General features: G+C 43.0%; 1 protein-coding gene across 7 annotated transcripts in view; it reads right to left on the bottom strand.

Annotated features, from left to right (window-relative positions):
* Positions 1 to 26,413, bottom strand: part of TIAM1 (TIAM Rac1 associated GEF 1) — a 464,589-nt gene that overhangs the window by 186,151 nt on the left and 252,025 nt on the right. The window contains exon 2 of one of the 7 annotated variants that reach the window (XM_070367235.1): positions 24,805 to 24,912. The exons of the other annotated variants lie outside the window; for them this stretch is intronic. The gene's annotated coding sequence lies outside the window, so the exon portion shown is untranslated. The remainder of the gene's footprint in view (positions 1 to 24,804; positions 24,913 to 26,413) is intronic. 7 annotated transcript variants of the gene reach the window in all.

The raw sequence follows: 26,413 nt of genomic DNA, 5'->3' as shown, positions 1-26,413 counted from the left end.
TGTGCTACAACCATGAAAGCCCACATTCAAGACATACTCAGCGTCCCTCAAGAATGCCACTACATCAGTCCTGCACTGCTAAATGATATGCAAACACCCCTGGCACACCCAGCAGACACAAATCAAAGGACTAAAGGAACAACATTCAGAAGAGTTGGTTTTACTCAAAGATTTACTCAGAAGGTTAGGGAGAACAGGAGCATTGGGGTAGATTAACAATGGAATACAAACTTTTAATGTGTATGATTTTCTACAGGGAAAAATTAGACTGGGAAAGACTGAGATCTCTTCAAGAAAATTAGAGATAGCAAGGGAACATTTCATGCAACAAAGTGCAAAATAAAGGACAGAACTGGCATGGACCTAACAAAAGCAGGAGATATTAAGAAGAGGTGGCAAGAATATGAGAGAGTCAGTTCCTAGGCAGGTTGATAAGGAATCTAGGGGTCCCCAAGGAGAGAGGGGTCTGGAATTCTCAAGGAAGAAGAAAGGACAAACTTTTTTTCTTTCTCCACATTCCTTAGGATTATATAACAATAATGTATCCTCCCTAAGGACAAGCTCTGGATTAAACCTTCTGTTATCTTAAAATGTAAATTATGGGAGTAGACTTCGTCTTTACAAGGATGTATCCTGCCTGAGGACAGTGTTATCTTAAAATGTAAATTATGGGAGTAGGTCTGATGAGGTCTTTACAACCTCCAGACATTCTTTGGATTATATAACTTCATTGTTAACACTAGCAAGCAGGTACTCTTTCTGCCCCCTTCTGATGCCTATGTCAGAAGCTTTCTCTATCTCCTTTATACTTTAATAAAAGTTTATTACACAAAAGCTCTGAGCGATCAAGCCTCGTCTCTGGCCCCGGATTGAATTCTTCTCCTCCGGGGCCCAAGAATCCCGGTGTATTCGCGTGATTCAACAACAACCTTTCAAATACACAGAAGAACTGTACAAAAAAAGATCTTCATGACCCAGATAACCACAAAGGTGTGATCGCTCACCTAGAGTCAGACATCCTGGAATGTGAAGTCAAGTGGGCCTTAGGAAGAAGCATCACTACAAACAAAGCTAGTGGCAGTGATGGAATTCCAGTTGAGCTATTTCAAATCCTCAAAGATGATGTTGTGAAAGGGCTGCACTCAATATGCCAGCAAATTTGGAAAACACAGCAGTGGCCACAGGACTGGAAAAGGTCAGTTTTCCAATCCCAAAGAAAGGCAATGCCAAAGAATGCTCAAACTACCACACAATTGCATTCATCTCTGCTGCTGCTGCTAAGTCGCTTCAGTCGTGTCTGACTCTGTGCAACCCCATAGACGGCAACCCACCAGGCTCCCCTGTCCCTGGGATTCTCCAGGCAAGAACACTGGAATGGGTTGCCATTTCCTTCTCCAATGCATGAAAGTGAAAGGTGAAAGTGACGTCGCTCAGTCATGTCCAACTCTTAGCGACCCCATGGACTGCAGCCTACCAGGCTCCTCCATCCATGGGATTTTCCAAGCAAGAGTACTGGAGTGGGGTGCCATTGCCTTCTCCCATGCTATCAAAGTAACGCTCAAAATTCTCCAAGCCAGGCTTCAGCAATATGTGAATCATAAACTTCCAGATGTTCAAGCTGGATTTAGAAAAGGCAGAGGAAAGCAGAGATCAAATTGCCAACAACCCTCGGATCATCGAAAAAGCAAGAGAATTCCAGAAAAACATCTACTTCTGCTTTATTGACTACATCAAAGCCTTTGACTGCATGCTGCTGTTGCTGCTGCTGCTAAGTAGCTTCAGTCGTGTCTGACTCTGTGCGACCCCATAGACGGCAGCCCACCAGACTTCCCTGTCCCTGGGATTCTCCAGGCAAGAACACTGGAATGGGTTGCCATTTCCTTCTCCAATGCATGAAAGTGAAAAGGGAAAGTGAAATCACTCAGTTGTGTCTGACTCTTAGCGACCCCATGGACTGCAGCCTACCAGGCTCCTCCATCCACGGGATTTTCCAGGCAAGAATACTGGAGTGGGTTACCATTGCCTTCTCCACATTGACTGTGTAGATCACAAAAAAAACTGGAAAATTCTTAAAGCGATGGGAATATCAGACCACCTGACCTGCCTCCTGTATACAGGTCAAGAAGCAACAGTTAGAACTGGACACGGCACAACACACTGGTTCCAACTTGGTAAAGAAGTACGACAAGGCTGTATATTGTCACCGTGCTTATTTAACTTATATGCAGAGTACATCATGAGAAATGCCAGGGTGGATGAAGCACAAGCTGGAATCAAGATTGCCGGGAGAAATATCAATAACCTCAGATACGCAGATGATACCACCCTTATGACAGAAAGCAAAGAGGAACTAAAGAGCCTCTTGATGGAAGTCAAAGAGGACAGTGAAAAAGTTGGCTTAAAACTCAACATTCAGAAAACTAAGATCATGGCATCTGGTCCCATCACTTCATGGCAAATAGACAGAGAAACAATGGAAACAATGACAGACTTTATTTTCTTGGGCTCCAAAATCACTGCAGATGGTGACTGCAGCCATGAAATTAAAAGACTCTTGCTCCTTGGAAGAAAAACTATGATCAACCTAGACAGCATATTAAGAAGCAGACACATTACTTTGTCAACAAAGGTCCGTCTAGTCAAAGCTATGGCTTTTCCAGTGGTCATATATGGATGTGAGAGTTGGACCATAAAGAAGGCTGAGCACCGAAGGACTGATGCTTTTGAACTGTGGTGTTGGAGAAGACTCTTAAGAGTCCCTTGGACTGCAAGGAGATCCAACCAGTCCATCCTAATGGAAATCAGTCCTGGGTGTTCACTGGAAGGACTGATGTTGAAGCTGAAAAGCCAATACTTTGGCCACCTAATGTGAAGGGCTGACTCATTTGAAAAGGCCTTGATTTGGGAAAGATTGAAGGTAGGAGAAGGGGACGACAGAGGATGAGATGCTTGGATAGCATCACCAACTCAATGGACATGAGTTTGAGCAAACTCTGAGAGTTGGTGATGGACAGGGAAGCCTGGTGGGCTGTAGTTCATGTGGTAGCAAAGAGTCAGACACAACTGAGCAACTGAACTAAAAACTGAACTGATGATTTTCTAAGATGAACTACCCATCTTCTTCCCAAAATAAAATGGCACATGGAGTGGTTAGAAATTAATTCTTTTTTTGTGGAGCATTTTACTGAAAATTTTTGCAAAGCTCTGTTCTTTCAAGACATGCTTCATCACTCTTCTCCTCTGAATCCCTGTAGTAATCAGTTATTTGAAAACTTGTCTTAATCTTCTCCTCTATTAGGATGACAACTTCCATGCGGGAAAAGACGACAGTGCATTACTTTTTTATCCTATGGTTCCACAGCTCATGGCCCCTGCATTAGCCATGGTTCTCCAGAGAAACTAAACCAACAGGATACGGATGGATGAATGACTATTTTAAATACTGGCTCAAGAGATTGTTGAGTCTGGCAAATCTACAATCTGCAGGGAACCAGCAGCCCGCAGACCCAGGAAGAGTTGATGCTGCTGTCTTGAGTTCAAAGGACCCAGGAAAAGAATCCCTTCATTTTAGAGGACCTCAGTCTACTTTTAAGGTCTTCAAGTGATTGGATAGGGCCCGCCCACATTATGGAGGATAACCTGCTTTCCTCAATGTCTGATGTAAATGCTAAGTCACATTTTAAAAAATGCTTGGTAAAAGAAAACAGTGAGGAAAGAAGGAAAAGAAAGAACAAACTACTATATGATCCTAAAATCCCACCCCCGGGCAGACGAAACTATACTCCAAAAAGACACACACACCCAATGTTCACTTCGGCACTGTTCACAATAGCCAAGACTTGGACGCAGCCTAAGGGTCCATCGGGCCTCCCTGGTGGCTCAGACAGTAAAGAACTGCCTGCAACGCAGGACACGTGGGTTCCATCCCTGGGTTGGGAAGATCCCCTGGAGGAGGGCATGAGTACCCTCTCCAGCATTTGTGCCTGGAGAATCCCATGGACAGAGGAGCCTGGCGGGCTACAGTTCATGGGGTCACAAAGAGCCGGAAACAACTGAGTGACCACCACTTTCACTTCTTTCAAGCAGTCACCAACAGAAGAACGGATAAAGAAGATGCGGCACGTGTATAAAATGGAATACTACTCAACCATAAAAAACAATGAAATAATGCCATTTGCAGCAACATGAATAAACCTATAGATCATCATACTGAGTGAAGTTAGACTGAGAAAGACAAATGTCATATGGTATCAGTTACATGTGGAATCTTAAAAAAAAAAAGTACACATGAGCGTATTTACAAAACAGACAGAGTGACAGATGTAGAAACCAAAAGTACGGTTGCCAGTGGGGAAAGAAGCGGGAGGGATAAATTTAAAGATTGGGATTGACATATATACACTCCTATATATAAGATCTGGAGAAGGCAATGGCACCCACTCCAGCACTCTGCCTGGCAAATCCCATGGACGGAGGAGCCTGGTGGGCTGCAGTCCATGGGGTCGCTAGGAGTCGGACACGACTGAGCGACTTCACTTTCACTTTTCACTTTCATGCATTGGAGAAGGAAATGGCAACCCACTCCAGTGTTCTTGCCTGGAGAATCCCAGGGACGGGGGAGCCTGGTGGGCTGCTGTCTCTGGGGTCGCACAGAGTCAGACACGACTGAAGTGACTTAGCAGCAGCAGCAGCATATATAAGATAGGTAACTAATAAGGACCAGCATATATAAGATAAGATAGGTAACTATACGGCACAGAGAACTTGACTCAATACTCTGTAGTGACATATGTGGGAAAAGCATCTAAAAAAGAGTGGATGTGTGTATAGGTATCACTGATCCACTTTGCTGCATACCTGAAAGTAAAAACATTATAACCCAACTATACACCAATAAAAATTGTTTTTTAAAAAAAACACATGAAGAATGCCTGACATACAAAACAAACAAACCTCGCAGCAACCTGTGAGGTGTTCAACCAAATTACTGGGCACCATAGCCAAGTTCACATATAATATTAACCATCCCATGTCCCAGGAGAGGTTTTCTCTAGTACCTAGTAATAGCATCAATACCAACAAAAGGAATAAAACATGTTGCCAACACAGAATGTTTACATAAGAATATCCAGCAGGTGTTTAGACAACCCAGTCCACAGTTCCACCTGATTTCAGACCTGGGGGAAAAAAAAAAAAAACGTCTTCTTGGGGTGCTAGTGGTAACTGCAGGCTCTGAGGCATCAAGGGGTCATGGAGAGAGTGGTCTGACTTTCAAGATGACATCTTTACCACTTATTTCTCAGGGAAAGCACCCTTCCAAGCTTAGGTTTCCTAGCAGCCAATATCATCAAGAGTTGTGGCTCTCTTTTACGTTATGGAAAACAGTATCAAAATATATTTGAAGATTGAACAGTACAAGTACAGCAGCCACCCCCCCACCCAACGTTAGTCCTCCCCCACCCCTCACACATACACACAAATAACGCATCCTAGGTACACAAGCTTCCCTGGGGCGACATTTCTGCTCTAGCCCTGGGTCTGAAATTACCACCCTCTCCCACCTCTGAGCCAAGATTTCAAGCACACAGCAGGGTGGGGGTGGGGGGATGTCCCCAGCAAGTCCTCAATTCCGATGCAGCTGGGCTTAAAATTGAGCTTGCAAGCCCAGGGACGGAGCGGGGAGGCAGAGTGATTGTTCAACACCCTCCTACACTCAGCTCATGACTAATGCATCACATTGGGAGAGCAATTCCTCCCAGCTAGCTGGAACCGACAAGTCCACATTTAAACCAAACCACCCCTCGGAAGGCTCGGCGCAGCCCTCCCAAGCCCGAAGTGTACCCCTTTCTGAAAATATTCACTTTGACAGAAAACAAACAGAGAGATTAGGCATGGAGTTCTAATTCTGAATGCTTCCCTTCAGCACTTGTTGCTGTTCAGTCGCTAAGTCATGTCCGACTCTACGAACCCACGGAGCGCAGCACCCCAGACTTCCCTGTCCTTCACTATCTCCCAGAGTTTGCTTATACTCATGTCCATTGGATGCTATCTAATCATCTCATCTTCTGCCACCCCCTTCTCCTTCTGCCAGGGAGCTTGAATTTTCAAGGACAAAATCAAAAAACATGCCCACTAGGAAAGCCATAGGTTTTGCTCTTTGAGCTCCCTGAAAACCTGTTAAGTCGGGAGCAAATGACTTCATTTCTGTGGTTTCATTCTTCCTCAGTAAAATTCAGCACATAGTCAGCACTTTCAAAAGGTAGAAAACAAGAGCCCAAAGTTAGGTGTGGTATGTCACAAGGAGAAAAAAGGTACTGTGTACATCAGCGATGCAGGGATTTGATATCCTATTCAAAATAGCATCCAGGAGAAGGAGGAGGAGGACTAATCAAGTGTATTCACTAAAGAGAGCTCAGTGATTAAAATAACATCAGCCTTCTGCTTCTGCCGATGCCTCGCTCACACGAGCACAGCAAAGTGTGGCCCGAGCTGGTGCTGACGCCAGGGTGCCAGCTCCAGAGCCACCTGTTTGTTCTGCTTCACTCCGTCCCCACACTCTCAGGAACAGGGTGCCATCTGTGCTGTGCCAGCTCGGCCTGGCTCTCCATAAAGGTAAATAAGATCCTGACGTTGTGTTTCATCCAAAAATTAAAAAATCCCTTCAATTTTGGCTTCCAGACCTCAATCTCAATTTAACTCAACCCAGCTCAACTTCAATGTGTGCAGAGCAACTTCTCGGTGGCTGGCTCCACCCAAGATTCCATGAGGATTCTAAGATAGGGAAGGCTCAAGGCACCTCAAAGAGTCTTAATGATCTTGGAGGTGGGGATATAAGATGAGACAAGGACCCCCAAAGATGCACTAAAAGACCCAAGAGTGATCAGGCATCTATGATGAGCTCAGAGGAGTATGAAAAATGAAGGGTGCGATTCAATGAAAATTTAATGCTAAAGCCTGCTGATGCAGCTAATACTCTTTACAATGAAAAATATGCTCTTAACAGGGCAAAGGCAAAAATACACATTTAGATTACAAGAATATGCATAGCAGGACAAGATGGCAGATTAATTTGACTGTGATTTTTTTTAAGCCATGCTTACTCAGGAAAAAACTATAATGACCATTTTGGCACCATTTAATGGGGATTAATAATGGGTATTTGAAAATAATTTTGCTATAAAATCATGGTATAGAAGAGAATGTTCACTCTAACAAACTCATGCATTCCAAAGGCTTTATTTAAATAAGAACAGGTCATTTCAAATTTTAGGCTATTTAATTTTGAAATACATGCTATTTTTCATCCTAAAAGTTACAGAGGATTTCCCCAAAAGAGCCTCATATCAAGAGTCACCATTTTAAGACAAGTAAAAATGATGAAACATTAAGTTTAAAAATCCTTGTGCATAAATCTAGATAATAAAGATATAAAATTTAGGTGTTGAAACTCATGCCTCTCGTATTTCAAACACTGATTTAAGAAGCAACAAAGGGCTCTCTGCTTGTCAGGGAGAGCCCTGGGTCACTTTAGTTCTTATCTGAGGACGGACTAGATTCTTTTCCTGAACTTTAAAAAATGTATTTATCTTCAAGTTTTATTAAGATATAATTGACTCACAGCACTGTATAAGTTTAAGGTATACAGCATAGTGATCTGACTTACATACAGCATGAAATGATCACAGTAAGTTTAGTGAACATCCATCACCTCATACAGATACAAAATTAAAGAAACAGAAAAAATTTTTTCCTTGTGATGAGAACTCTGAGGATTTACTCTACACAGTTTTCTTATGTAAGTGCCTGGAGAATCCCAGGGACAGCGGGGCCTGGTGGGCTGCCGTCTATGGGGTCACACAGAGTCGGACACGACTGAAGTGACTTAGCAGCAGTAGCAGCAGCAGTGTTAATTATATTCATCATGTTGTACATTACATCTTTAGTACTTATTGATCTTATAACTAGAAATGTGTACCTTTTGATCGCTTCGAGGATGGAACAGACTCCTGATCCGCTTTTCTTAAAGGCACATCCTTAAAAGACCCTGTCCTAAAATTGTGGGTACCGCCTAGCCCCAGGGGGACTTCCCTGGCAGTCCAGTGGTTAGGACTCCATGCTTCCACTGCAGGGGGCACAGGTCTGACCCCTGGTTGGGGAACTAAGGCCCCATATGATGCATGGGGCAGCCATGTGATTCATGCTGATGTGTGGCAGAGACCAAGAGAATACTGTAAAGTGCTTATCCTCCAATTTAAAACAAACAAACAAAGGAATGGCATCAAGGGTGAGTGAATTAAGAAAATAAAATCTCACATCATAAAAAAAATCAGAGGATATGCCTGAAGATACTATGCCAAGTCAAATAGGACACTGTTGTATGATTCCACTTATGTGAAAGTGAAAAGTGAAAGTGAAGTTGCTCAGTCGCGTCCGACTCTTTGCAACCCCGTGGACTGTAGCCCACCAGGCTCCTCCATCCATGGGATTCTCCAGGCAAGAATACTGGAGTGGGTTGCCATTTCCTTCTCCAGGGGATCTTCCTGCCCCAGGGATCGAACCCAGGTCTCCCACACTGCAGGCAGACACTTTAACCTCTGAAGCCCTACCTACAATAGTCATTGAGAGAGCAAGTAGCACGGTGGTGGCCAGGGGCTGGGGGAAAAGGACGAGGTGATGTTTCAATTTGGAAAAAAATAAGACAGAAGTCCTGGAGATGGACATCGGCAATAACTGCAAAACAATGCACAGAACATTGCGAAACATTAGCCATTAGCAATATACTTAATGGCACTGAACTGTACACCTAAAAATGGTTAAAATGACAAATGTTATGTTATATATATAATATCACAATTTTAAAAGTAGAGGCTTTATTAATAACTAATATTTCCAGAGTGCTTCAAATCTGAAAAGCATCTCTGTATGCATTAGATCATTTGAAGATCACAGCACCCTGCAAGAAAGGCATGTGTATAAACTTGTATACTTGTTTCTAAGTGACGTGCCTGTTGTCTAGAGGGTGGAAGGGTGGCTTAATCCGAACCCAGTCCTACATCCTTCATGTATGCGTGCTAACTCGCTTCAGTGGTGTCTGATTCTTTGCGACCCTATAGACTGTAGCCCACCAGGCTCCTCCGTCCATGGGGATTCTCCAGACAAGAATACTGGAGTGGGTTGCCATGCCCTTCTCCAGGGGATCGTCCCGATCCAGGGATGGAACCTGTGTCTCTTAATCTCCTGTATCGGCAAGCGGGTTCCTGACCACTAGCGTCACCACTTCCCCACATCCTTCATACATATATTCAGTTCTCAACCCCACGCTGTTTTCCACTATCTGTACACATTCCGGAGATACACAGGGAATGTTTATAGATTTTTTTTAAGAGATACGCATTCTAGGGTCAAACTTGGGAACTCCACCTCTTTCAGTCAAGAAGTGGATTTCACTTTATTTAACCCAGTGTTTCCCAAACTTTCTTAATCACGCAACTTTATTTTGCAGAATATCCGAGAGCAACCTGTGAGAAAGTGAGTATTTGATGGGTTACTGCTGTATGAACTCATCTAATGAAATGCACTCATTCATGTAGTATTCAGCCGCCTCACAGAAGAAAGAGCCAAGTAATTAAGCTGTTTACTTAATTGGCAATTCCAAGTATCAATATCATCACCAGCGGTATCCTCATCTCATAATGCCCCTTCTCTAATTTTGTATCTTCCCTCATGCAGATCTTTCCATCAACCATAAAAGTACAACTAAGACCATGAGAACGAAAATAATGACTATCTGAGCATCGTCCTTGGCTCTCAGACTTCTTACTCACGGGGCACGGATCAGAACAGCATGGACCCATTTGAAGGTTCACGTGTAAGTGTGTGAGGGGTGGTATGCATAAGCATATGCATCTATGTGTATACATGATAAGTGGAATGCAAGCTTCAAAAAATTAAAACTATAATGATATACATATACCCCCCCCAAATTCTTTATAAGTTCTGGTATAAATAAGTCAGACAAAGAAACAAACAGCTACTTTACATGCAATACGATTCTTTATTTTATACAGCAACAATACTTCAACTTGGAGTTTAATGTACCACGAGTGGTTTCTTCCCATTCATTAAAACAAAAACATCGACAACCACGAACCAAAATCTCCAATCATAGGTTTGGTGTTTCTACTGTGTTTTTAACCCAGTACTTCCTCAAACCTTTAAGAAATAGTAATGAATTGTTCAAAATTAACTTGTAATATGTTATGCATATTTAATTCTCAGAAAGAGGTCGCTATCTCCCTCTGGGATGCAATCAAAACTAAGTCTCCTCCATGCCTTTCAAAACGAAGGAAAATACAGCCAGGCTTTTAAGGAGTAAACCTGGTCATGTGACCACAGCACCACCACCACCTTCCCCACTTCCATGATATTTCTGAGAATACAATTAACCACTGACACTGGCCCAGGTTCCACAGACCGTCAGGTCTTGTTGGGGCTTGTGCAGTTTGTTACGCAGTTTCAACTTATAATGGGAGTTTGTCAGCTTCTTTTGGTTGAACTTGACACAATGGGAAAAGCCCTTAAGGGTTAATTAATTAATCTCACAATGAAATCTGAAACAGATAATAAATAGGTCTTGAGCAACTGTGAACGTCAGGCAACAGCATCAGCCAAAATAAGGGTTGTTCCCAGATCAGACTCATCTCAAACTCAACTGCATTTCATTGTTTCATTCGCCATCAAATGGCTGGGACTCAACAGATTAGGGCTCAGAGAATGGGTGGTGGAGCCAGACAGAGCTGGGTGGGAATTTTGCTCCTGCTACTGAATACCCAAATAACCAGTAAAGTTAGTTCACATCACACAGACTCAGTTTGCTCACTGGTAAAAATGGGAATAATACGAGTAAATGGAACAATCCACTGGAAACCAGGCAGGCCACTGTCTGAGCCAAGGAAATGATCAATAAATTATACCCTCGGGGACAGACTTCAGACAACACTACAAAGCTACACTAATCAAAAGAGTATGGTATTGGCACAAAAACAGACATATGGGTCAGCAGAACAGAATACAGAGCCCAGAAATAAACCCACACACCTACAATCAATTAATCCTTATCAAAGGAGACAAGACAATACAATGGAAAAAAAGAGTCTCTTCAGCAAAAGATGTTGAGAAAGCTGGACAGTGGAATGTAAATTGACAAAGTTAGAACATTCTCTCACATCCTATACAAAAATAAACTCAAAATGGCTTAAAGATGTAAACAAGAGACATCACACCATAAATGATTCCCTGGGGGGAAAAATATGGGATCTTTCATTACATCTAAGTATTGATTAGTAATTATAATCTCCAGGATTGTGTATCACTATTAGAAGCTTTCCCAAAATAGTAAGAAAAATAAAATTAGTGAAATCAGTGCTTGAATTTATGAAATTTATTTTCTTATTGATTACACTGAACATGTATGATGCCTTCACATGGAGTGGGAAGGCACAACTCATAAGGGGAGTATCCCTGTTGGGGGCATTTGGTATCTTCCTTCAATGATCAAGTACAAGGATGAGAAGTGACAACTCAAAAGACCATCGCTTTGTAAAACAATACACCCACTCTCTTCCTCTTGTATGCCTCTGCAAGCTTTTTGAAAAGATTATTGTTCACAGCAGATGCACCTTCTAAATATAAGTAACCATGTTGATTAAAGATAACCAGAGGCAACACTTTCAATATCTGGGAAAGAACACTGCCAATGGTAAACATTATTTATTACCCCAGAACCTGTCAGGAAGGCACAAAGCAAATCAGACTTACTGAATAAAAATACACTGAGGTCTAGATATACTATTTAGATTAAAAAGATCACAGTTTTGAGGGATTAAAAACCAAATACCTGTTATCTCATGGTAGGAGGTGCCAATAATAAAATGTGTTGGCTGCTAAAATGATTCAGAAAAGCCAGCACCAAAAGTATGACTCACATGTTTGAGTAGAAACTCTTGAGTGATGGTTGGAAGTAACAGTAAGGTCAGATCTGAGTTGTGAATTTTAGAGTAGAGTTCATCTAGAGAGTGAGATTATACAGCAAGCTCACTTTTTGTTAACAAGCGTAAACAGAAGTTATTACATCTGAGACACCCCATGCTTAGTACTTAGGGTTGGGAAGAGTTGGGGTGTCTGATGAACTCTGACCCCCATGAGCCCAGGCCTGGAAACGAATGTCCTGTTTCCACAGTGCCTCAAGAGCTAGATTAATTCAGTGGAATTTAAAACTACATAATAAAAACCCTGGGTTCAATTTCTTATTCTTCTCCAGACTCTTACTATACAACCCTTATAACTATGGAATACAGAAAAAGGCATTAACTCTGGACACTGTTAGAACTGAGAAGCATACAAAAGAAGATCAGATAAGAATTATCCTCTAGGTAAAATCATCAAAGAATGCCAGACATACACAGTTGATCTGTTCCTGCTATCCAGGCAGGATAGTAGGCTCAGAGAACAAAAACCGTGTTATTCAACAAACAGTTGAGATGTCAAATAGCTCGCAAAACTCTCCATACTCACAGCATGCCACTGTTGTCCCAGTTATTAACATCAAAATGGTTTATAAATAATTGTTAAAACAAAAAATGGCCTTTAAAAAAACACTCTTTGAGGAAGAATAACTAAAATAAAGCCAAAAGCAAATGATATAGTGAATATATACGACACTGTATCCCAAGGTACAACTCACCAAGAGCAATGAAATGTAGGACTTTTGTATGGTGGCATTCCTGAGAGTTTTGACCTCTATTTGACTGTGAAAACTACAGATGCGTTTGTGTACTCTCTATACTCCTCTAAAGCAAAGAAAATGTCCTTTTTTCCATTTCCTAAGAAACTCTAAGCCAAAGTAAAGGTCTCTTATCTAAGTTATTAGTATGAGAAATGGTAAAAAGCAACCATGGAAATAATAGCAGCCTGTGGAGTGAAGGAAAACAGAGAAGACAAAAAGAGAAGAAAAGAGAAATCTTGGAAACTTAGGGCCCAGAAGGAATCAGGATATACCGACTAAATCCCAGTCTTAAGTTTCAAATGTTCTTTGTTTCTGGGAAGCCATCAGGAGAATTTATTTTTAAGAAACTTACCTTACCAGCCTGAAAACTGGGTTGTAACTCAGCCAAACGATTACCATAGGTTAAAGGTAAGAACGATGTTCTAGAATGAGAATACGGAAATAATTTAATGTGGGTGTGGTCACTGAAAATTAAAAAGGACCAAGACTTTTCCAGTCCTAGCAGATTTTAATAACAGATTGGAAGATTATATCCAATAGTCCAATAATTAATATAAAGTATATCCCTGACATGTTGTGAATTTACCCAACTCCTGCCACAGGTAAGTATCTTTCATCACACTGAGGTGTGTGTGTATATGTGTGTGTGCACGCGTGCACATGTGTGTGCGTGTGTGCACACGCATGAGCATTAAATGGGGGGGCAGAGAAGACATTTATAAAATAAACAGTATAAATTTTAAATATTTTACTTAAGGAGGTGCAACTGAACATGTGCATACTAATCATCATTTCATTAAAATCTCACTTTAAAACAAACTATTGTAAATAATTTTTAAAAATTAAACTCGGGGCCAAGAATTTTACTTGATGATTCTGAGAGTGGAAAATTCAAGGAAGTCATATAGAGAAGTGGTAACACGTAAGTGAGTGGATCTCTAGCTGAGCACAGGATTGGGCAGCGTGGTTGAGGACAGCAAAATGGAGGAGAGCGCAGGAAGGAGAGATGAGCACAGACAGTTAGAAACAAAAGAGGTCCTCATTCTTTCCCCTTCCTTCCAGAACCTTGCATGCATGTGCGCTCAGTCCATTCAGTCATGTTCCACTCTTTTCAATCCCATGGGCTGTAGCCCACCAGGCTCCTCTGTGTCCATGGGATTCTCCAGGCAAGGATACTGGAGTAGGTTGCCATGCCCTCTTCCAGGAGATCTTCCTGACCCCAGGATCGAACCAGCATCTCCTGCGTTGCAGATTCTTGACCCACTGAGCCACGTGGGAAGCCCCTCCAGTACCATGGGTGACAGGTTCCTCTGTGAGCTGCCACAGGCCTCCCTGAGAAGCTGTCCTTCTATCACCTTGGAAACCCTATCAACACTCAGCAGTGTAGAAAAAAAGTGATGACAGTTTCAAACTTGGGTTTTTAACTTGACTGAACTGCTCCTGCATCTTTTGATAATTTGTGTAAGAATGTGCCTGGAGGCGCGGAAGCTCCCCTTCCACGCCAGCTAAAATACTAAACAGGCTCCACTGGGATTTTTTGCAGTTTAGATACAAAATCAGTCTCCGCTGAAACGTTCATCTAAATGTCTATAGTATATTGGCCCCAAGTTAACCTGAAAGATACGTGATATCATCGGATATTTGTCTTTTCTCTTACTTCACTTAGTACGATAATCTCTAGGTCCATCCGTGTTGCTGCAGATGACATTATTTCAGTCTTTTTAATGACTGAAGAGTATTCCACTGTACATATGTACCACATCTTCTTCATCCATGTCTCTGTCGATGAACATTGGGTTTGTTTCCATGTCTTGGCTATTGTAAATAGTGTAAATGAACACAGGGGTGCATGCAGCTTTTTGAATTATAGTTTTGTTTGGGTAAATGCCCAGGAGTGGGATTGCTGGATCATATGGTAACTCTATTTTTTTTAGTTTTTTTGAGGAACTTCCATTCTGTTTTCCATAGTGGCTGCACCAATTTACATACCCACAAACAGTGTAGGAGGGTTCCCTTTTCTCCACACCCTCTTTGGAAATATACTTTTTAAAAAAAAATATGAATTAAAAAAAGAAAAGATATCGACTCAAGGGAGTGGCCTGGCACAGGGGTTTTAGAGACCATGCAGGTCAGGTCGGGGGACAACAACAGAAAGAAGCATCTGGGATGTCTCAGAGTCCAGCCAGAGAGAAAAAGGGGACAGAAGAGCACAGAGGAGCCCCTCTTGGAGGGACCCTGACAGATCCAACCAGGGAAGACCTGAATATCAACATAAAGACTACCACTAACAGATTATCAGTATAAGCGTTAGTCACTCAGTCGTGTCCAACTCTGTGACCCCATGGACCATAGCCCGCCAGACCCCTCAGTCCATGGGATTCTCCAGGCCAGAGTACTGGAGTGGGTAGCCTTTCCCTCCTCCAGGGGATTTTCCCAACCCAGGAATCGAACCTGGGTTTCCCACCTTGTAGGCAGATTCTTTACCATCTGAGCTACCAGGAAAGCCTAACAGATTATAACCGCTGACTAAAATAGGAAACCGAGTCCTTATAGATATAAATAAACTCAAAGATTGATGAGAAATGGGGAATCTACATCAAAGTACCTCTCTATAAAATGCTTACTAATTACAAAAGGGAAAAAGGGAAAAGAATCACTTCCCAGCAGGGAAGGCTGGCAGAAGCCATCTAAACCAAGGGACCAAATGAGTGAGCATCATCAGAAATGGGATGGGTTCGCATCAAGAGTTCTCAGCGAAGACAGAGGGAGGCTCACGCCATCACCATTGAGGGTGTCTGCTGATGACTCGGAATGTGGATCCGATCTCAAGAACGCACCAAGTACAGCCACACTGAGGGACACTCAACAAAACAATGGCCTGGGTTCTTCAAAAGAGTCAGGGTCGTGACTCTTGATGGGCAGCTGTTTCTGAACGAAGAAATCTGAAGACACGTGACAACTCAGAGCAACACGTGCGGCTCGCTGGAAACATCTGTTATTTGAAATGGAGCTGGGACAAGTGACAAGAGAGTGGGAGAGGGTGTGAGAAGGAGCTGGTGGTAAGGCATCATGATTTTCAGCCCTGTAGAGCGGTTTTGTAGAAGACTGTCTTTGTTTATGGGAAAAAAAAAAACTCTCATGCCTGAGGGTAATAGTAATTTACTTCCAAATGACTTAGAGAAAACAACCTTCTTTATAATATAGGGCCAACTTCTCCAGAAGTTTCTGACAATTTCAAATTAAAAACTAAATTTGTGGCCTGATCGTTTCTTTATTCTAAGTTACATACACAGGTGCAGAACCGTTATGGATAACGTGTACAAGGAGACAGGCTTTAGCAAGTGACTCCCTATATCCAATATGAGAATTCATGAATGTATTCTAGATAAAATTTGCTAGTTTCAGCTTGGGGGGCGGGGGTGGGAATCAAACAAAGTCCCGTGAGCTACACGTGTACGAGTGCCCTTCTGGACTCACCAGCATACGTGAATCCTCAATCAGCGGGCTGGGTAAACTCGGGCCCTGCTTGGTCTTTTCATGCCAAGCCTCTCCTACGACTGCTGTCACCACTCCAAGTACACGGTTAAGAACACGGTACACTCAGAAATGCATCCCGCCAGCCAGAACCCTGCCATGAACTAAGCAACCAGACTGAAATAACTGCACACATGTTCTGCTTTCAAAGTCCACATCGCCAGAGACTCGGGAAAACAATGGTACTTGTCCCAGATCCTCGCTCAGACAGCTCTGTGATGCAACCACACCGGACCTCGGCTTTGCCATGTGGGAAATGGGGAGATGGCACGATCATCTCTAACGCTGATGGATTCCACCAGCATTGAACACAGGCCTCCCCAGCCCTGGCCCCAGCCTCAAGGAGCTCCAATAGAGGGGTGCGGGAAGGAGGGTGTTGGACAGATGGAAGGTGTAATGACCTCATTTCTGAGCACAGATTTCACTCTGTTCAGGAAAGGGACAGTATGACACAAGGGGCATGTCACAGGATGATGTTGAGTCTCCACTGCATTTTGAGCAGAGAAATGAGGGACTACCCCAAGTAGAATGAGTGGCTGGAGAGGGGATTTACACCCATGACAGTCTGGCTGCTTGTCAACACTACACAATGGGTAGCTGTGGCACCCCCAAGCTATGTGACTTTGGCCAGCTCACATAACCTTTGCGTTTCCCTTCCCCATTTGTTAAAGGGAGAGGAGAACAATTACCCAGCCTGTCCTTGAGACAGTTAAATGCTTTCATGTATCCATATGCCCATAAAGTTATAGCTAATAATAATAATTAACTTAATTACACTTAAATACACTTGTGCTTCCCCGGTGGCTCAGATGGTAAAGAATCCACCTGCAATGCAGGAGATCCCAGTTTGATTCCTGGATTGGGAACATCCCCTGGAGAAGGGATAGGCTACTCACTCCAGTATTCACGGGTTTCCCTTATGGTTCAGATGGTAAAGAATCCTCCTGCAGTGTGGGAGACCTGGATTTGATCCCTGGGGCTGGGAAGATCCCTTGGAGGAGAGGATGGCCACCTACTCCAGTATTCTTCCCTTGAGAATCCCCATGGACAGAGGAACCTAGCCAGCGACAGTCCATGGGGTCGCAAAGAGTCAGACACAACTCAGTGAATAAGCACAGCATGATTATTAAAATATTAATATGTGATATGTCACGTGTGTGTGCTCAGTTCAGTTCAGTCGCTCAGTCGTGTCTGACTCTTTGCAACCCCATGAATCGCAGCACACCAGGCCTCCCTGTCCATCACCAACTCCTGGAGTTTACCCAAACTCATGTCCATCGAGTCAGTGATGCCATCCAGCCATCTCATCCTCTGTCGTCCCCTTCTCCTCCTCCAATCCCCCAATCCCTCCCAGCATCAGAGTGTGTGTGCTCAGTCACATCCAATTCTTTCTGACCCCCCAGGCTCCTCTGCCCATGGAATTTTCCAGAATACTGAATTTCCCAAGAATACTGGAGCGGGTTGCCATTTCCTACTCTAGGGGATCTTCCTGATCCAGGAATCTAAGCCACGTCTCTTGCACCTCCTGAATTGGCAGGCAGGTTCTTTACCACTGTGCCACTTAGAAAGCCCATGTGATATGTAATATTATATAGTAATAATAACTATTTTAAATATTTAATATTTTTATCTAGATTTAGCATACTCTAAATGCTTTATTCCACAAAAGACCCTGGCACATAAGTACTCAGTTAACTTTCACTGATATTTTTTACAATTATATGATTTACGAAGATTATGACTTGGTGTAGCTCAAAAAGAGGGTGCAGTGTGCTGGGTGATGAGGGTGGGGTTGCTGCAATTTGTGCAGCCAGCTAGGACTAGATGAGCCGGCTGCCAAAGGCTATAGATGGCGAGATGAGGAGTTTGAACTTGACTCTATCAATAGGGGGAGTCTCTCTGTTGTAGTCCTCATTAAGAATCTACTGATTCTCAATTTAACATGCTCAGTTATCCGGCTTGACAGCCAACAGTAAACTAAAGGCAGAGAGTTTGTGGGGAGGAGGAACGAGGGACAGAAAACCACACCAGATGTGCTGGGAAGAAACGAACCAACTATGAGAAAAACGGAGAGGTTACTCCACGACCTCACCTTTCTGGGCCTTCCAACCTCAATTAACTTCTAACTGACCAAATCCAGCTTAGGAGAAAAAAAAAATTTGACTAAAAAGATTCAACCATCTTCAACATACTGTGTTGAAGATTCTGGGAAAAATATGAAATGTTTTAAATGCTTCCAAAATTATTATTAAAGATGAAAGCTTTGGGATTTATAAGGGGAAAGATCTCCTAGAAGGAAAAACTGCATGACTGGAATTCTACACCCCTGGACAGGAAAGTCTGACCAGAGTCCACCTGAAATTCAAGAGACCTGCTTCTCAAAGAAGGAAACGTGACAATGTGGCCTTCTAACCCTGAAAACTCAGGGCAAAGTGAGGTACGAACATGGACGTCAGGGAATCTTGACGTCAGCACAGATCCACGGAGGAACCATCTAAAAAACCCAAGTCTGATTATTACTAGACTGCATCATGCATGTTTTGCTGTTTAGTTGCTCAGTCCTGTCCAACTCTTTGGGACCCCATGGACTGTAGCCCTCCAGGCTCCTCTGTCCATGGGATTTCCCAGGAAAGAATACTGGAGTGGGTTGCCATGCCCTTCTCCAGGGGATCTTCCTAACCCAGGGATCGAACCCACATCTCCTGCACTGCAGGAGGAATTTTTTCTTACCACTGAGCCACCAGGGAGACACGCATCATGCATGACCAGACATTAATTCCGGATCTTTAGGTAGGCTATAAATACCTCATCAGGTCAAAAAGGAAAATTACCCAGTGCAGCATTTCTTTTAAATAAAAATTCCCTTCTTTGCCATTTGTGGGAAACTCGTGAACCCGAAGGTAAAAATGAACCTAGAATTCAGAACAAATACCTAGCTACCAAGTCAATCCCCTGTCAAGGTCCTCCTAATAGACACACTCACCTTCAGAACCCTTAAGATTAAGCTTATAATATGCAACTGTGGCAGAGACGTTACATGGGTTCCTTTCTCATGTGGGAAGTTAGGAAATGTAGCTTTTCAGCCCAGTCACACCTATATGGGGGCCCGATGCCTGTGTTACACAGCCAATAGAATACAAATTCCTACAATGCTGGCCACTTCCAGAATCTAGCCCTGACACTTTCATGGAGACCCTCCTGTCCTCCCCCTTTTCTTCTCTACACACCAAGTGCAGAGAAGCCTGAAGACAAGCAGGTTGAGCAGCCCTGGGCCTTGAATATCTTGTAGAGAAAGAGAACCTATAGGAGACTAACAAGCAATCATAGCAATCATAATTTAGCAATCATAAACCTCCCAGTATACGCAGCTGCTTAAATTTGGGGTTGTACATGAAAGGGGTCAGCCTATCTCGATCAAAAACTGCATTGGGTTAAAGAACTTTGGGGAGAACCTTCTGGATGGTCACAAAGCCACCAGCTCCAAACCCAAAAATCTTGGAAATTTACTATCATGGAGGTTAAATTAATTTCACAGGCTTACAATTGAGACTTACTGGATTCCTGAAGACCCAGACTCATCAGCTACCTTTCAGAACTAGAAGTTAACCACTCCCACATGGCAACTCCAAGCGACTGCATTCTCTCCTTACAATTTCAGTTCAGTTCAGTTCAGCCGCTCAGTTGTGTCCGACTTTTTGCGACCTCATGGACCCACAGCACGCCAGGCCTCCCTGTCCATCACCAAACCCATGTCCATTGAGTTGGTGATGCCATCCAAAGATCTCATCCTCTGTTGTCCCCTTCTCCTCCTGCCCTCAATCTTTCCCAGCATCAGGGTCTTCTCCAATGAGTGAGCTCTTCGCATCAGGTGGCCAAGGTATTGGAGCTTCAGCTTCAACATCAGTCCTTCCAATGAACACCCAGGACTGATCTCCTTTAGGATGGACTGGTTGGATCTCCTTGCAGCCCAGGAGACTCTCAAGAGTCTTCTCCAACACCACAGTTCAAAAGCATCAGTTCTTCGGCGCTCAGCTTTCTTTATAGACAATTTAGTTGACACCAAAATGACAAAGCCAAAGAAAGTGATATCGTGAGCACAGCCAACAAGCTCAAAGCAAGGGCTACCCAACAATGTGGGGTGTGAGATGGAAGGAGAATGATATTCACTGAAAGAAAAACCTGCTAAAGGCAGTATGTCAAACTGTTTTTCTTCCACAGCAAAGTGAAATCTGCATTTTTATACACTGACATGTAGCTCGGTGACTGGCACAGCTCAATCCCTCTGACAAAGGGCAGCATTCCAACCTTTCTTTAGAGCAAGAGTCAACGTGTCTTCACAAGTCAGCAACACCTGCATCGGCTTGGCAGGCCTCTCAGCATATGTAAATAATGAACCGCCATACGCTGAGGCTGGAACCAAGAAGGAAAACCTGGATGTTTGCACTGTTGGGAAATGTTTTCAGACACTGCTTTGTTGACACAGTAAGAGGAATAGCATCAAAAATTGCTCATTCTTGGGAATTAATATCCTCCAGCACGACACAGGAGGTCCTGAATTGAGTTGCCAGTTTTTTAAAATGGGGAAGGGCCCCACCAAGAGAAACAACAATATTAGTAAGAAATTCTTTTCTCTGATTGTCTAACGACACCACCCAGTGAAAGATGGAAGCTTTAAACACGGAAATGAAATCATTCCAAAAATGCCCACCAGGATTCCCTGGGGACTTGAGATAGCAATTTTGGCCCAAACAGCCACCGGAGGTGGTTAACCATGACCTCTGACCCAACTTAAAAGACTCATCCTCACACACCTGGGTCTATGCACCTGTTTCAGAACAGGTCCATTTCCACTGTATTGGAATGTATCAGTATTTGAAGGACAGTCTTTGACTGGGAAGGTAGGAGAGACACCCTACTCTTGACCCAGCAGTCTAAAGATCTCTGTCCATCTCTTCATGCAGAAAGAGAGGACTGAACAGTGATTGAGAACTTAGGTTCAGGGGCCAGGAAGACTACAGACTGATTCTCATAACATCATGGAATTTCAAGTTTCCATCTGTGAATGAGGCTAAATTACTCATCCCATCCCCAAGTGAGTGATGATGATCCAATGTAGTAAACACAAAAGCACATATTAGGCTTAGAACATAAAAAATGATCAATAAAAGTTATCATCACTAGCATCTACCACTCAGCATGTAATGTCAGAGACCCTGCAAACAGTAGGGAAACTGAGAAATTTCCAGGTGGTACAGTGGTAAAGAATGTGCCTGCCAATGCAGGAGACACAAGAGACACGGATTCGATCTCTGGGTAGGAAGATTCCCCTGGAGGAGGAACTGGCAACCCACTCCAGTATTCTTGCCTGGGAAATCCCATGAACAGAAGAGCCTGGCAAGCTCTGCAAAGGGTCAAACACAACTGAGCATGCACGCATACAATGAAATTTCAGGGCTTCCAAGAAGACCCTCCTTGTTCACAAAATACATTTCCTACCCAGCTGAATAATAACAACAACAACAAAAATCTACAATTAGTTGCTGTTTTTTAATTATTTCTCTGCAACACATACCTTTCAGAGAAGTAAGCTTATCAGTATAAAGTGCTCACTGAAGCCACAGATAAGAGGCCCCTTTTACAAACAATAAACCAAAGCTCAGAGAGGTCAACGTTGTTGCCCAAATTCCTGAAAGTAGCTGAGTGGCAATGCCAACGTAGGTCCATTTGATACTAGAGATGTCTTTTCCTATAGAATGCTGCCAGATACTGGTAACAGCATTCCTTCTGACAGCAAAGTTTTTATTGCTAGAGAGAGTGAAAGGAAGAAAAGAGAATGTGAAAACATTATGTAAATGGAAGGAATGAACAGGGCAGGGTATGGAAGAGAAAGCAGAGTCAGGAAGCATTTTAATGACGATAGGGCTGCCCTGTAAGAGACAGCTCAGCAATCCTCACAAACCCACATCACGTACAACCTTTAAATTACAGCAGCTACTCACCGACCCGGTGCCAAAAAGAGTATTTATATGCATAGAGTACGTCCTATATATTATTTTAAAAGACATCACAAGGTTTAATTTAAATCTCCTCACACTACTCTAAGGGTGGTAGAGAAGCAAGATTTTCATGCATGAATTATCTCTTCTAAGAATTTGAATACATTTATTTGCTTTGAGTATTGCTGATAATTCTGGAAATTCAATAAACTTCTTTAAGATTAACACAGTACCTACAAAAGTAATTCTGAGGGGGAAAAATACCAGGAAAATCACTTAACTCTTCTTGTGAATTTTTTTTTAACCACATTTACTTTATAACAGAATCTGGCAATTGAGTTTTAATAGTATTCTGAGTTTTCGTGGAGACTCCATCTGGGTTCCAAAAAAATCAACATATGCAACATTTGTAACTGAACAGAATGTTGATTCAAAATATAAAGAAAGAGGGATTGTTCTCTTAATGTCATTTATGATGAGAGGTGGCTAAATAATTAATACCAAAAAATGGAGTTAAATAGACTAGATTAAAAAGAAAAAGATTAGACAGACGCTTCTGAAACAAGAATATTACCACACCCAGAGCACTCTTCTGCTTAGTAAACGCAGCCGGAACGGACTGATTCTAAGAAATTCTAAGGGAAGTATAAAACACAATTCCTTTACGGTATACCAACAATTCAACAAGACTCCTGAGAGTCCCTTGGACTGCAAGGAGATCCAAGCAGTCCATCCTAAAGTAGACCAGTTCATTGGAAGGACTGATGTTGAAGCTGAAACTCCAATACTTTGGCCAACTTGATGAGAACAGCTGCCCCATTTGAAAAGACCCTGATGCTGGGAAAGATTGAGGGCAGGAGCAGAAGGGGACGACAGAGATGAGATGGTTGGATGGCATCACCGACTCGATGAACATGAGGTTGGGTAAACTCTGGGAGTTGGTGATGGACAGGGAGGCCTGGTGTGCTGCAGTTCATGGCATCACAAAGAGTCAGACACGACTGAGCAACTGAACTGAAATGAACTGAACAATTTAAGCTATGCATCCTATCTATGTAAACTCATAATCTTCCCAACAATCCTAGAAGAAGGAAATTATCATTATCAGGATCATTTCACAGATGAGAAAACCAAGTTTAAGGAATGTTGTCTAAAAGTGGAGACATAAAAAAAAATAAAAAATAAAAGTGGAGACGTGGTGGCCTGGTGGGGATCACACTGATTTTTACTTATCTGGAAAGGAGGAAAATTAAATATAAAGAAAAATCATGAGAGCCTTCAAGAGCCAGATTTAAGTTTATTTTCACAACTGTGAGTAAGTGATGACTTGGGATAGGCTGTTAAGACATAAAATGTTAGTGGAACCAGTGGACTCTTGGACCGTTTTTTAATAAGGAAGAAAAAGGGCCAATACAGTCAAAACAGACCACGAAAAGAAAGCATGCATTTCTTTAAATTGCTCCCACTGCCCTAAATATAAAGTAAAACAAGCAGAGCAGACATCAGTTTTCTCAAACGGGGACCCATATTTCTCATTTCAACTCAGTATACGGACATATAGCCTGGTTTCTTTTCCATTCCATTGGTTTGATAATGCTGGCCCCAAAATACTAACATTATTTCATAAATCCCAAAAGGGTCTCAACCCTCAGTTAAAAATCACTGCCCAGATGGAAATTATAAGTTTCCACATGAAGTTATTTGTATATTTTTTAAACATTTATGCTTGTAAAGGGCAAGGGTCATACAGTCTTGCTCACTTTAGCAATTTCACATAGGCCCTGGGAATTGACCCAATACAAAGGTGCTCAGCATAGGGTCCCTGGAGAACTTTCAAAGGTCTTTGAACCTTCTGGAATTAGAGAGAAAATTGTGTGCATAAGCACATCTGCATTTGTGTAAAAAGCAGTTCTATGGCTTTTTCCAGTAGTTATGCATGGATGTAAGAGTTGGACCATAAAAAAAGCTGAGCGCCAAAGAACTGATGCTTTTGAACTGTGGTGCTGGAGAAGATTTGAGAGCCCCTTGAACTGCAAGGAGATCCAACCAGTCAATCCTAAAGGAAATCAGTCCTGAATATTCATTGGAAGGTGTGATGCTAAAGCTGAAGCTCCAATACTTTGGCCACCTGATGCAAAGAACTGGCTCACTGGAAAAGACCCTGACACTAGGAAAGATTGAAGGCGGGAGGAGAAGGGGATGACAGAGGATGAGATGGTTGGATGGTATCACTGACTCAATGGACATGAGTTTGAGCAAACTCATGGTGAGCCTGGTGAAGGACAGAGAAGCCTGGCGTGCTGCAGTCCCTGGGGTCGCAAAAAGTCAGACACGACTGAGCGACTGAATAACAATGGCTTTTTTACCAGCTTTTCAAATGATTGGGATCCACAGAAGTTTGTATATGAATACATTTATTCTGTGAAGGTCACTAAACTTGGCAGCAAAATCACATACAGTTTCTCCCATTAAGAAATAAAATGTACGTACCAGCAGAGCAGATCATCCCCACCAAGACGGCCACGAAATGACGTCACAACACACAGTAGCCACACAGCAGAATATGTATTTCATTCATTTATTCCACAAACTGAGTGCCTACCAAGGAAGATTAACCATATTAAGATTCTGAGTTTTAATTTAGGAGAGGGGGTGAAACTAGAGGGGCTCTGATCCCCCTGGTGGTATCCTAGTGCTGAGACACTGCTGCTGCTGCTAAGTAGCTTCAGTCGTGTCCGACTCTGTGTGACCCCATGGACGGCAGCCCACCAGGCTCCCCCGTCCCTGGGATTCTCCAGGCAAGAACACTGGAGTGGGTTGCCATCTCCTTCTCCAATGCATTAAAGAAAAGTGAAAAGTGAAAGTGAAGTCGCTCAGTCATGTCTGACTCTTCTTGACCCCATGGACTACAGCCTACCAGGCTCCTCCATCCATGGGATTTTCCAGGCAAGAGTACTGGAGTGGGGTGCCATTGCCTTCTCCAGCTAAGACACTAAGATTCTAAAAATCTACAAAATTAAAAACTTTCGGCTACATACTGCAGGAGACCCAGCATCGATCCCTGGGTCAGAAAGATCCCCTGGAGTAAGAAATAGCAACCCACACCAGTATTATTGCCTGGAGAAGCACATGGACAGAGGAGTCTGGTGCAGGGTCACAAAGAGTCAGAAACGACTGAGCACGCTCGCTTGCATGCACAAACATACACACTTACCTACATTTCCTGTCCAACAGACAACCGACAGAATGCTAAGCTCGTTACTTTCAAAATCACTGGCTTTATCATTGCTCATTCCTACTTTAAAAGCCAAAATACTTTTAGAAAAGGTTTGCACTGATTTAGACAACTGTGAAGTGTAGCCGCTCTCAGATGAAACGGGGTGTCCACATTTCACAAAGGGGAGTATTTTATGGGGAGTAAATATCTAAATGCCTATTAAATAAACACAAACATGGCCTTCTATTCACCGTATGGTAGGGGGCAGAATTCACCATCTTGCTGAAAATAAATCAAGACTCTGAGTGGCTCACTTTGATCAGATCAAAGGTGATAAAAGAAATGTGTTTTGGACCAACAATAGCATTCAGCTTGATGGAGCATGTGGGCCACGTCCCTGGAGAGGATCTGTGTACAGTAAGCCACAGAAAACCCCCTGGCTTTGCTGACCACTTGGACTGCTCTAGCAGGGGCAGAGTCACTCACTGGGTTTGGGGGAATGAGCCCTGCAGGCCTAACTCAAGTCTGTCTCTTCCCTCTCTCTTGGGATCTTCCAGGCCCACGGAGAACCCAAGATCCGACCCGCTCTGGATCATGTGGCGGGTAATTTTAGTAGAGAGGATGCCTACTGGTGTCCAGGGCTGGGTCTGCATAGGTGGGCGAGTTGTGCCCACTTGATCAGACAACTGTACCACATATACCTGTTCTCAAGCAGTTCCCTACCAGCAGCGAAACCAAAACCTATAACCACTAACCCAGTTTAAGAGAGGATTTCAGAGAGAAGGTCTGTTTCTTTAGGTTAATGCCCAGTCACAGAATGAATGACAAGGCTGTACAGTGGAGTTAAACCAGAACTTGAGCTGGTAACAGGTCTTAGGTCTT

The sequence above is a fragment of the Bos mutus genome, chromosome 1, assembly GCF_027580195.1.
Source record: "Bos mutus isolate GX-2022 chromosome 1, NWIPB_WYAK_1.1, whole genome shotgun sequence".
Taxonomy (NCBI): Eukaryota; Metazoa; Chordata; class Mammalia; order Artiodactyla; family Bovidae; genus Bos; species Bos mutus.
This window is presented reverse-complemented; position numbering and strand designations above follow the sequence as displayed.